General features: G+C 39.4%; 1 pseudogene across 1 annotated transcript; it reads right to left on the minus strand.

The window, feature by feature from the left end:
* Nucleotides 1–6,908: 6,908 nt before the first annotated feature.
* Nucleotides 6,909–8,871, minus strand: LOC308497091 (broad substrate specificity ATP-binding cassette transporter ABCG2-like; annotated as a pseudogene). Its single transcript has one exon. The product of its transcript is annotated as a broad substrate specificity ATP-binding cassette transporter ABCG2-like (transcript).
* Nucleotides 8,872–12,771: the final 3,900 nt, after the last annotated feature.

The following is a 12,771-nucleotide window of genomic DNA, read 5'->3' on the forward strand; positions in this document are numbered from 1 at the left end:
CCCTCAAAACTGAGCTGCAGAACCTAAAAACCTCTTAGCCGTAGTCTAGAACTGGCTCCTTCGCAAGGGGTTTCCCACATCTCAGGTTGCTGTCTCTGGCCCCTTTTGTCTCAGTGTCATCCCTTTTTCTGTATGGGACAAGGACCGTGGGCAGCTGGCAGCTGGCACCTTCGGCTTACTCTCCTATTCACTGTCTACATAAATTGTCTAAATCGAAAAGTGGCTGGTTGTATCTTTACAAGTCAAATCATTTATGCCTTGGCTTTGTCTTGGGTATGTGTGATCTTGACAATAAGCGCATGAAAAGATACTCAGCACCATTAGTTATCAGGGCAACACAAAACAAAGCCATAGTGAGGTATCACTACACATCTATTACAAAGGCTAAACTCAAAAAGAAATCACCACACCTCGTGTCAAAGAGGATGTAGAGTAAATGAAAAAAGACTCTTCGGGTGGAAATGTAAAGTAGTACAACTGTTTTGGAAAATATTTCACAATTTCTTAAAAAGTTAAACTTAAACCACATGACCCCGCCATTTCAATCTCAGGCAATTTACTCAAGAGACACGAAAGCATATGCCCACACAAAGATTTCGACATGAATGCTATAGCAGCTTTATGTGTAATAGCTGAAAAATGGAAATAACCCAAATGGATAAATTATTGTACGTCCATAAACAGGACTATTACTCAGCACTAAAAAGGAAGAAACTATTGATAACAGAATGAAATCATTAAACCATAACAAAGACAGTACATATTAAATGATTGAATTTATATAAAATTCTAGAAAATGCAAACTAGTCTACAGTGACAGAAAGCAGATTAGTGGTCACCTGGGGAGTGGAAGGTGAAGAAGGGAGGGGTGGATGGCAAAGGGTCATGAGGAAAATTTTGGGTGTGATATGTTCATCATCTTGGCTTATGATGACTTCCTGGGTGTATACATATGTCAAAACGTATCAAATTATACACTTAAAAATGTGCAGGTTGTTGTATGTCAACCATAACTAAATAAAGCCATGCAAACATGCAACCTGATCTGTTTTTTTTAATCAGTCTGGCTGCTGTGAAAAGGGACTGTGAAGGATAAGAGTAGAAGATGGGAGTCCTTAGGAGGCTGGTGCAATGATCTGGGGAGAGATGCTGGTGGCTGTTGAGACGGAAGCGGAGAGGAGTGGACAGATGTGAGATCTATTTTGAGACCTAAACAACGATGTGCTAGCAGTTTGATGTCTCTTCAGAGAATTCTCCCTTGTGTCCCTGGTCCAGGTCACATTAATGTATGATATCATTTCTCATGGCTCTCTGTACTCACCTTCCACGCTCCATCAAAGTTTATAATTGCGTATATATCTGTAATTCTATTAGTGTTTCTCTCCACCACTAGACCATAAGGGCAGGGTTTGTATCACTCACCACTCTGTCCCGAGTGCCTTGTCCAGTGGTTGGCATGCAGAAAATGTTTGTGATGGTTTAAAACATGTCTGCATATTATTTAATGTTTCTGCCATCAAGGAGTGTCATATATCTCCCCAGGCTGTCTCAAAAGGTAATAGAACCCCGCTTTCTCTCTCTTTGGTTATTTACCCTCTTCACCTAGCCCCCCTGCTGTAAGGAAGCCTGGGCCACATATAGGGGTCCCGGCTGGCAACTCCAGCTGAGGTTCTGTTAATATCAACGGGTAAACATGACACTAAATGTTCAAGATGACTCCAGCCCCAGCCACAGTGTGACTACAACCACATGAGAAATCGTAAGAGAAAACCATCTAGCTGAGCCCAGTCACCGGCAGAACCATGAGAGATAAAAATAATTGTTCTTGTTGTAAGTCATTAAGTTTCAGGGTAGTTTGTCATGCACCAATAGATAACTGAAACAAATTTGGTAAATATTTTTTGAATGAATGAATGAGTGATGACAGAGAGAGGCTATTTCAGCTTTTTTCACGATGTGAATCTTAGCTGGCAAGTCTGTTTCACCTTCCTGACCACGTCCTGAAGATCCTGGAAGCCCTGATTCAGAAACAAAAGTCTGTGCTCTTCAGACTTATCAAGAGGAGACGTGAAAACTCCCTACCCTCAACCCCACAGAGAACATGGCAAGGCCATCAAAAGTTAGCTCTGACAGTGATCGCAAGGGAACAACTTGTCTGTGAATGCTTAATCTTGAATACATGAGCAGCTTCAGGGGAACAAAAATGCATATATTTTATGTGTGTGCGTATACATTCTCCAGGAAAGAGAGTCCCTGGGGTCTACCTTTCATCAGATTTTCAAGAGTCTGTCCCCAAAATGTTAGGACTGCAGGTGAAAAAGGGTTTCTATGGAAACTAACCTCACAGGGTAATCTTATCATAAATACCTAACTGGACAGGTCGTGGTGGATAGTCACCCAGGTATATAACTTTTTTAGTAAAAGGTTTATTTTCGCCTTAAGCAAGCCCTGTCCACTGTTTTTCTGCATCTTGGTTAACACACCTTTGAAATAAGCTAACCACTCCCAAAAGAGCATATAATCTCATTAACCATGCTGTAATCCAGTCTGCACCTTCATGTAATCTTCCTTATATTCTCTACTTAATTTTAAATGCATAAAAAAAACTGCAAAACTGTCATTCTTCATAGAATTTGAGATCTTGCTTCCTGGCAATTGTCATCAGTTTTGACTCAAACAAACCCCCAAAATTCTCGATTTCTGGTGAAGATGGTGCAGAAGGTAAACGCTGTGCTTACTTTCTCACATGACTGTAGTCGCACAACAGCCTACCCAACTGTCCCCCTGTGTCTTTCCTGAAGGAAAGAAGAGTCTGTAAGACTCTGCCTTTCTGGGACTATGTTCCATCCTTGTGTTTACACCTTATGTCTCTCTGTCTGGTCCCCAAAAGATGGTTTGCAGCCAAAGACGGGTAAGATATCTCACGGGAGATACAACCTAAGCCAGGCGGAACCGAGTGGGGACCCCCAATGAGCTGCCTTAGACAAATATGGGAAGGGGCCTTGCCTCCCCTTCCCCCTGCCTGGGAAAAGCTGTTGCCGGCTCTGGCTTTTCCCTTGCACCTGTTTGTGAGAGAAGTCATGAGGACAACAAAGATCAGTTCTCTCCACTTATTTCAACGGAGCTGTCACAATATGAGAGACTTGACCCTGAGAAGGTACATACCTTAGGTAAGACATCATGGGACCTTGTGCTTCGGCTGTTTACAGACAAAGGGTGATTGAAATAAACATTTTTCTGCTATGATGTATGAGTCTCACAGACCTTGTAAGAAACAATGTTACTTTCTTGTATTTGTATACCTATCAATAAAAACGTTCAGTCAGCCTTATTCTGGGCTCCAGTCCTCTGAGACTGAGGGACCCCTGGCCTTCTGAGACATTTAACTGCATTGTCTCTGTTTGTTTCTTTCTTAAAAACTTAACCCAAACCGCCCCTTCTCGCACCCTCACTGCCCTTGTTGCGCGGGACGCGACACATGACCACATCAAAATTACAACTAAACTACAAAACAACCATCATTCAGAATCACCTAAAATCTTGCTGAACTGAAGCCCTACAACTAAGGATGTGCAGAAGAAGCCACCTCGAGACTGGTAAGAGAGGCAGAGACCTGGAATGGGCTGATTCCACACACACATAACCATTAAAAATTGGGAGGAAATCTCGACTGCAGAGGTCACCCCTGGAGAAGTGAGGGGTCCAAAGCCCTCCCCAACCCAGGGTCTCAGTGCTGGGGAGAGAAGTCCCCATAATTTCTGGCTGTGATAACCAGTGGAGATTGTGGCTGAGTGAGACTAGGGCGACCACACTCCCAGGTGCTCCTCTTAAAGAGAAGACTAGGCAAAGATTTACTCACCAACAGAATTAATGGCTCTGCGCTCCAGCACTGGGGCAGCAGCTGGAGAGGCCTCAGGAACACATGGTGGGGAACTGAGTTGTCTGGCTTTAGGACAGGGGCTGGAGAGGCAGCTTTCTCCTGGATGGAGAAGCTGGCCGAAGCCATTATTTCTTTTTGAGCCCTCCCCTTTTCTGAGTGCAGATGCAGGAAGATGCCATATCTGACCTCTGTCAAGCTGGCTAATGCCATTTGTTCCCATACGCTGGTGATTTAAGACCATATCCCACCATGCCTAATTTTGGAGCACACCCAAGCTGCTTCCAGTGGCTTTTTCATACAAACTGCTTGCTTTGGCTCATGCTGCAGACTCTCTTAGAGTCTCTCAAAGGTTTTTGAATCCCAGACAAGCAGCATCTAGCTTGAGCATGTCCTGTACCTCTGGCTGAGCAGCCCTAAGCCTGGCACTAGAGGCAGCCGGCCTTGGTTGGCAGCTTGGCCTCTCAAGGCACTTCTGGGCACAGCACAGGGAGTAGCCATCTGTGGATTTCTTTGTGGCTCCTATCAGGTGGGGCACTGGCTGCAGCTGAGCTTGATCTACAATGAGTCCCCTCCCAGATAGCCCTGGGGTAGGCGCCCCCAGTGGCCAGCTTTGAAATGAGGACACTTTAAATGGCCTCTGGGACAATATCAAGTGTACCAACATTCACATTATAGGGGTACCAGAAGGAGAAGAGAGTGAGCAAGGGATTGAAAACCTATTTGAAGAAATAATGACTGAAAACTTCCCCTAACCTGGTGGAGGAAATAGATATACAAGCCCAGAAAGCACAGAGCATCCCAAACAAGATGAACCCAAACAGGCCCACACTAAGGCACATTATAATTAAAATGTCAAAGATTAGGAGCAGCTGGTTAGCTCAGTTGGTTAGAGCACAATGCTTGCAACACCAGGGTTGCTGGTTCCATCCCCCATGAACCAGTGTGAGCTGCGCCCTCCACAACTAGATTGAAACAACTACTTGACTTGGAGCTAATGGGTGCTGGAAAAACACACTTAAAAAAAATTGTTTTAAATTTTTTAAAAAGTCAAAGATTAAAGACAAAGAGAGAATCTTAAAAGCAGCAAGAGAAAAACAGTTACCTACAAAGGAGCTTCCATAAGACTATCAGCTGATTTCTCAACAGAAATTTTGCAGGCCAGAAAGGACTGGCAGAAAATATTCAAAGTTATGAAAAGGAAAGACCTACAACCAATATTACTCTACACAGCAAACCTATCATTTAGAATCAAAGGACAGATAAAGAGCTTCCCAGATAATAAAAAGCTAAATTAGTTTATCACCACCAAACCAGTATTACAAGAAATGTTAGAGGGACTTCTTTAAGACAAAGGGGAAAAAAATTAAAAACATGAATAACAAAATGGCAATAACTACATATCTACAACAATAACTACATATCTATCGACAGTACATATCTATCAACTATAAATGTGAGTGGATTAAATGTTCCAATCAAAAGACAGAGGGTGGCTGAATGGATAAGAAAACAAGATCCTTACATATACTGCCTATAAGAGAATCACTTCAGATCAAAAGACACACACAGAGCAAACTGTAAGTAAAGGGATGGAAAAAGATATTTCATGAAAATGGAAGCAAACAACAAAAAACACTGGGGTAGCAATACTTATACCTGACAAAATTGATTTTAAACCAAAGACTACAACAAAAGGAAAACAAGGACCTAGTAATCCCACATCTGGGTATGTATCTGAACAAACCCAAAATGTTACTTCGAGCGGACATGCTCATCCATATGTTCATTGCAACATTATTTACATGAGCCACAATATGAAGGCAAACCAGGTGTTTCTGAACAGATGAATGGATAAAGAAGAAGTAGTACCATGTTTCCCCGAAAATAAGACCTAGCCAAACAATCAGCTCTAATGCATCTTTTGAAGCAAAAATTAATATAAGATCCTGTCTTATTTTACTATAAGACCGGTTCTTATATAATACATATAAGACTCGGTCTTATAATATATATCATATTATATTATATAATATATAAAACCTGGTCTTATATTAATTTTTGCTCCAAAAGATACATTAGAGCTGATTGTCCAGTGCATTACAGCTATTTTTGGGGAAACAGGGTATGTACAGTGGGATATTACTCAGCCTTGGCAGAAATGTTGCTAAGGGGAAGAGTGCAGAATGTGTGATCCCCAGGGGAGTAGGAAAGCATAAGGAAGCCTGCACATTGATTCTTCCACACTACACTGGAATCTTTTCCCCTTATGCTCTGGCTATGTATCCTTACTATATCACTGTAATAAGATTTAGTAATAAATACAGCTATGTACTGAGTCCCGTGAGTTATTTCAGCAAATTCCTGAGTGTGAGGTGGTCTTGTATACCCGTGACACAGTTGCCATTCCGTGGTGTTCTTCAGTTCTCTAGTATTTAAAATCCCATTGGCTCTCTTTACAAAGGCAGTTGTGAGAATGTAGGTTTATTTGAAGCTCTGAAATAATAGTTAAATGCTGAAGAAAAGGATCCAATAATCCACTGAGTGAAGCCTACTTATTTCTTGTTCATAATTTTCAATATCTCTTTAGCAATAGGATTATGCATGTTGAAAGAGCCAACAGCTTTATTATAGAACTCCATTGCTTAAAGGAATTTGTTGAATGCATTAAAGGAAATATTGGCAAAATATTTATCCCTTTAAGTGTCAAGGCTGTTCTTAAAAGGAACAACGTTATCTATGAACAGGTAAAGAAATTCTTACTTGAAGTGGATAATTATTACGCCACTTGAAGTGATTATCTTTTGAAATGGTTTCATCCTTTAAAGAATTTTGTTCTTCTACATGGTGTTACTAAGTACTCTTCCACATGGGAGCAAGTGAAATTTTCATAAGGTATATTGAAAAAGAAAGAAATAAAAGTTGATGACAATGCTCTCTTTCTGTCAGTGCACATCTTTTTTTTTTTTCAAATGTGAATCAAGGTGCTCCCTTTTAAATGTGTAGATAAATCATGTAAATTATGGAAAATTTAAGACAATTTTTTTAGGAATAAAAATTTTAGATAGGCAATTGTAAGGAAGATTGTCATGCATGCCTAGTCATGCATGCCTAAGGCTACGTGTTTCTTCCGCAGGCCCTAAGGTGAGAGGTAGATGCCCTGGTTTATCAAGAATTCTTGGCCAGTACATATTACAAAACTACAAGTATTGTTTGCTGTTATACTTAGTCCTGGTCAGAAGTTCTGTCCCAAAAATACATTACGTGCAAAGCTGCATAGCCGTACCAAGGTATGCTGAATTAATTAAACCACGAAAGCCAAGGCACAATGGTTCTGAGATTGACCAACAGCCCTGAAAAGATCATCATAAACACAAAATAGATGGTCATGGAAAGTGTTGCTATGGATACCGTACTCTGACCTGCTATTAAGGCCAGTGCCATAAAAGTGGCCAAATAAGCCACCATCCTAAGAATAAACATCACAATGAAGAAGGCCTCTACCACTGGTTTCAATCCTGACAAGAAGCATAGTATACAAATAAATATAATACTTGGTAACATCCTCCTGGGTAGTAAATCAAACAACAGTTTTCCAAAGAAATAAGATGACAACTCTGTAGTATCCATTGATATATCCATGGATAAAGAGCTTCTTCTTGACCACAAAGAGCTCCATGGATGATATATTGCTGAAACACTGGTTGGTCATCAGGAGAAGAGCACCCCACCTCTATTCTGGATTACTGTAGGGAGGGTCACTTTTTAGATAATAGGAAAAGGCACCTATAACCAGTCCCAGGAAGACTGTTACAATTATCTGAGCTATAGAGGACTGGTGATCATCTAGTAGGTTTTGAATGAACACTTGGCAAGCCATTTGAGTTGATGCAAAAGGAGGTGGCATAGGTGATCTTAAAGGCTACACTCTTCTTTTTCTGAACCCCTGAGAGTTGATCTAACTCAAATTTCATTTCTCTGAAGAAGGTGGAGTTGACATAAATGCTAATTTTTCTGAGTGGCTTACCTCTCTTTGAAGGCTCTTCCATCTCGTTGGCTTCCTCATCTTCATTCTCTCTGTTTAATATCACAGCAGAGGAGCCTTCATTAATGATATCCAGGAAGTCTGCAGGGTTATTATAGGGCTCACAGTGGTGACCAGCTGATGCAAAGTACCCCACGGTCTCCTGAGCAAGGCCATGCATGGAACATTACTCTTCCTGAGGCCAACAAGGTAAGGCTATCAAACAACTTGGAGATGGAAAAATGAGGGTTATGAATGGAGCAGATGATGGTTCATCCCTGTTTAGACATCTTCTTCAGGATCAAAAGGACAACATTTGCTACGCTCGAGTCAAAGCTGGTTGTAGGCTCATTTAGGCACAAGATGGATGTATCAGTAAAAAGTTCCATTCCAATACTAGTCCTTTTTCTTTCTCCTCTAGACACACCAAGGATAAACTAAGTTCCAACCTTGCAATCCTCCACTTCAGCCAGACCTAACTCTTGAACGACCATGTTTATCTGTTTTTTCATGATTCATCATAGTTGTTGGAAGCCAAAGAGCTCTGAGAACTGTATATTTTCTCTCACCGTCAGCGCTCTCATCACAACATCATCTTGTACCACATAACCTGAGTTACATTTGAAATTGGCAGGTTGAGGCGCTCCATTTATCAAAACATCTCCAGATAATCCCTGTGGATCTTGCCTTGCAACTAAGACATCTAACAACCATTTGCCTCCGCCTGTGGATTTCAGAATGGCCTTGAGGCCAGGTCTTCTGATTCCATTAATATTCATTAGTATTTCTTTCTCAACTCTTTTTTGACCAAGTAGAAAGTCACTCTTCACTTTTACTCGATAGCAGATATTATGAAAACTTAACACGGTTCCTTCAGAAATGTCTACAGGTCATTGGAGATCATCCCAGGGAGACTACTGGTGTTTCTTTGTGACACTGGAATAAAAACATGGTCATTACTGGAAGACATCAGGAGAGTTTCTGCCTTCATAGGCTATGAACAGCCTGGGGTCACAGTCACAGTCTGGACTGCAGACGGCAAGTGGGGCTCAGTGGATATTTTTAAAAGTCATCGATCAAAAGGTGCAATGCAATCCTGAAGAATGCAAAAACAACTTACACCATGAAAGATGGTATTATGTGTTTCAACAAATCAAATTTGAAGAGCAATCCTCAGAGTTGTTAACTTTATATACCAGTTTACTGAGCATGTACTCAACATAACACTAATGTTGAGTGTGTTTGCTCACTAATGGATGTTCAATAGACAAAAGAATGAAATGAGTTGAATATGACCATTGTAGAAGCTATGTTAATATGCAATGGAACTTGGACTGTTACTGTAAGGAATTTTATAAGCAAATTCTACAAAACAAGGATTCATTAAGGAGAGCCAAATCTTCATGGAAATATAAGGAAGCATGTAATTTAGATACTTGATATTTCAGATAAATAATTTTTAAGTATGTTCTATGCAATATTTTTCTTTTATCTCAGTGTACATTGCATAGGCATTTACTAATAATTTACATGTAACTAGGCATCTTGTATTTTTAATTGTTAAGTCTGGTAAACCTTGACACACGGGTTACTTGTGCAGAGATACAGCCCAAAAGGCCTTCTCTGAGGCACATTATATTAAAACTGTTAAAAATTAATGACAAAGAAAGGCAGCCAGAGAAAAGACAGTAACCTATAAAGGAAATCCCATTAGATTATCATCGGATTTTTCAGCATAAACTCTACAAGCTAGAAGGGAGTGGAATTAAATATTCAAACTATTGAAAAAGAATAATTATCAGCCATAAACATAATTATAGTGGGGGACATAAATACCCCATTGATAGCTATGGATAGATTGTCCAAACAGAAAATCAATAAAGAAATATCAGCTTTAAATGACACATTAGACCAAATGGGCATAATCAACATTTACAGAACCTTTCATCCAAGAGCACCAGACTATACATTCTTCCATAGTGCGTATAGGACATTTTCAAGAATAGACCATATGTTGGGACACAAAACTAGCCTCAACACATTTAAGAAGAAATCATACCAACCATATCCTCTGACCATAATGCTTTGAAAATCAACTGTGAAAAGAAAGTGGGAAAAACCACAAATACGTGGGGATTAAACAACATGGTGATAAAGGGTAACTGGGTCAAAGAAGAAATAAAAGAAGAGGTCAAAAGATACATAGGGACAAATGAGAATGACAACACAACATATCAAAACTTTTGGGATGCAGCAAAAGTGGTAATAAGGGGGAAGTTTATATCATTACAGGCCTACCTCAAGAAACAAGAAAAAAATCCCAAACAAATAACCTAATATTACATCTTTAAAAACTAGAAAAAGAAAAACAAACAAAGCCCAAAATAAGCAGGGGAAGGAATAAAAATTAAAGCAGAATTAAACGTAATGGAGAACAAAAAGGCAATAGAAAACTATTAATTCAAAAAAGAGCTGGTTCTTTGAAAAGATTAATAAAATTGACAAAGCCCCAGCTAGACTCACTAAGGAAAAAAGAGAAAAGACTCAAGCAAAATGAGAAATGAAAGAGGAGAAGTTATGACAGACACTGCAGAAATAGAAAGCATCAAACAAGAATACTATGAAAGACTATATGGGGCCAAATTTAATAACCTAGAAGAAATGGACTAGTTCTTAGAAATATACAACCTTCCAAGACTGAATCAAGAAGAATTGGAAAACCTAAATAGACAGTAAGGATATTGAAACAATCATCAAAAACCTCCCCAAAAGTAAAAGTCCAGGACCAGATTCTTCCCTAGTGAATTCTATCAGACATTCAAAGATGATTTAATACCTATTCTTTTCAAACTCCTCCAAAAAGTTGGATTCGAAGCAATACTTCCTAACTTACTTTATGAGGCCAATATTACCCTGATACCAAAACCTGGCAAGAATAACACACAAAAAAGAAAACTACAGACCAATATTTCTGATAAATACAGATGCAAAAATCCTAAACAAAATATTAGCAAATCAAATACAAAAATGCATTAAAAAGATTATACATCATGATCAATTGGGGTTCATTTCAGGGGTGCAAGGAGGTTCAACATATGCAAATCCATCAATGTGATACATCACATAAACAAAATTAAGGATACAAATCATATGAGCATATCAATAGATGCAGAAAAAGCATTTGACAAGATATAACATCCATTTGTGATTAAAACATTCAATAAAATGGGTACAGACACCTCACCCCAGTCAAAATGGCTATCATCAATAAATCAACAAACAACAAATGCTGGCGGGGATGTGGAGAAAAGGGAACGCTAGTGCACTGTTGGTGGGATTGCAGATTAGTGCAGCCACTATGGAAAACTGTATGGGGGTATCTCAGGAATCTGAAGATAGAACTACCCTATGATCCAGTAATTCCACTCCTAGGCATCTACCCGGAGAAATCCAAAACTCCAATTTAAAAATCTGTATGCACTCCTATGTTTATTGCAGCACTTTACACAATAGCCAAGATATGGAAACAACCGAAATGCCCATCGGTCGATGACTGGATTAAGAAACTGTGGTACATTTATACAATGGAGTATTACGCAGCCATAAAGAAAAAAGAAATCTTATCATTTGCAACAACATGGATGGATCTAGAGAACATTATGTTAAGTGAAATAAGTCAGAAAGAGAAAGACAAGTACCATATGATCTCACTTATATGCAGAATCTAAAGAAAAGAATATGTGTATGAACTAATCAGAAACAGTTTTGGGGACACAAAAAACCGAGAGTTGTTAGATGGGCGGCGGGGAGGGGGCTGGGGATGGGGGGAAGGGTGAAGGGATTGGGGGGCGGCTGGTGACCACAGGATGGCCTCAGGGTTTTTTGAGAATTACTTTGGGGAACTTATTCAATAGTGTTTGGGGATTTTGTTGGGTGTCCGATGGACATGTGTCCTGTTTGGGAGACCACCTCAGGGATGTTGTGGATGCCTGGTCATGGCATTGTACACCAGAGGCTGGACATTAATGAATGCCAACTATAATTTTATGTGTATAATGTGATGGCTCGGTGTGAGGTCGGGGTGGTGGTGGATGGGGGGAGGTGGGTTCACGGTGTGAGGGATGTAAAAATAAAATAAAATAAAATAAAAAAATGGGTATAGAAAGAAAGTATCTCAATATAATAAAGGCCATATACAACAAACCCTCAGCTAATAAAATACTCCGTGGTGAAAAATGAAAAACTTTTACTGTAATATCAGAACAAGACCAGGATGCCCACTCTCACCACTGGTATTCAACATAGTACTGGAACATAGTATTGACAACATGGATGGATCTTGAGAGTATGATGCTAAGTGAAATAAGTCAGACAGAAAAAGCAGAGAACCCAATGATTTCACTGATATGTGGTATATAAACTAAAAATAACAAAAGAACAAGACAAACAAATGAGAAACAAAAACTCATAGACACAAACAATAGTTTAGTGGTTACCAGAGGGTAAGGGGTGGGGGGTGGGTGATGAGGGTAAGGGGGATCAAATATATGGTGATGGAAGGAGAACTGACTCTGGGTGGTGAACACACAGTGGGATTTATAGATGATGTAATACAGAATTGTACACCTGAAATCTATGTAAATTTACTAACAATTGTCACCCCAATAAATTTAATAATAATAAAAAGAAAATGCGGTATATATACACAATGGAATACTATTCAGCCATAAGAGAAGATGAAGTACTGTCATTTTGCAACAACATGGATGAATCTTGAGAATATCATATTAAGTGAAATAAAACAGATGGGAAAAGTAAAGAACCATATGATTTTACTCATATATATAAAACTGAATATAAATATATATTT

This window comes from Rhinolophus hipposideros (genome assembly GCF_964194185.1).
Source record: "Rhinolophus hipposideros genome assembly, chromosome: 5".
Classification (NCBI taxonomy): Eukaryota; Metazoa; Chordata; class Mammalia; order Chiroptera; family Rhinolophidae; genus Rhinolophus; species Rhinolophus hipposideros.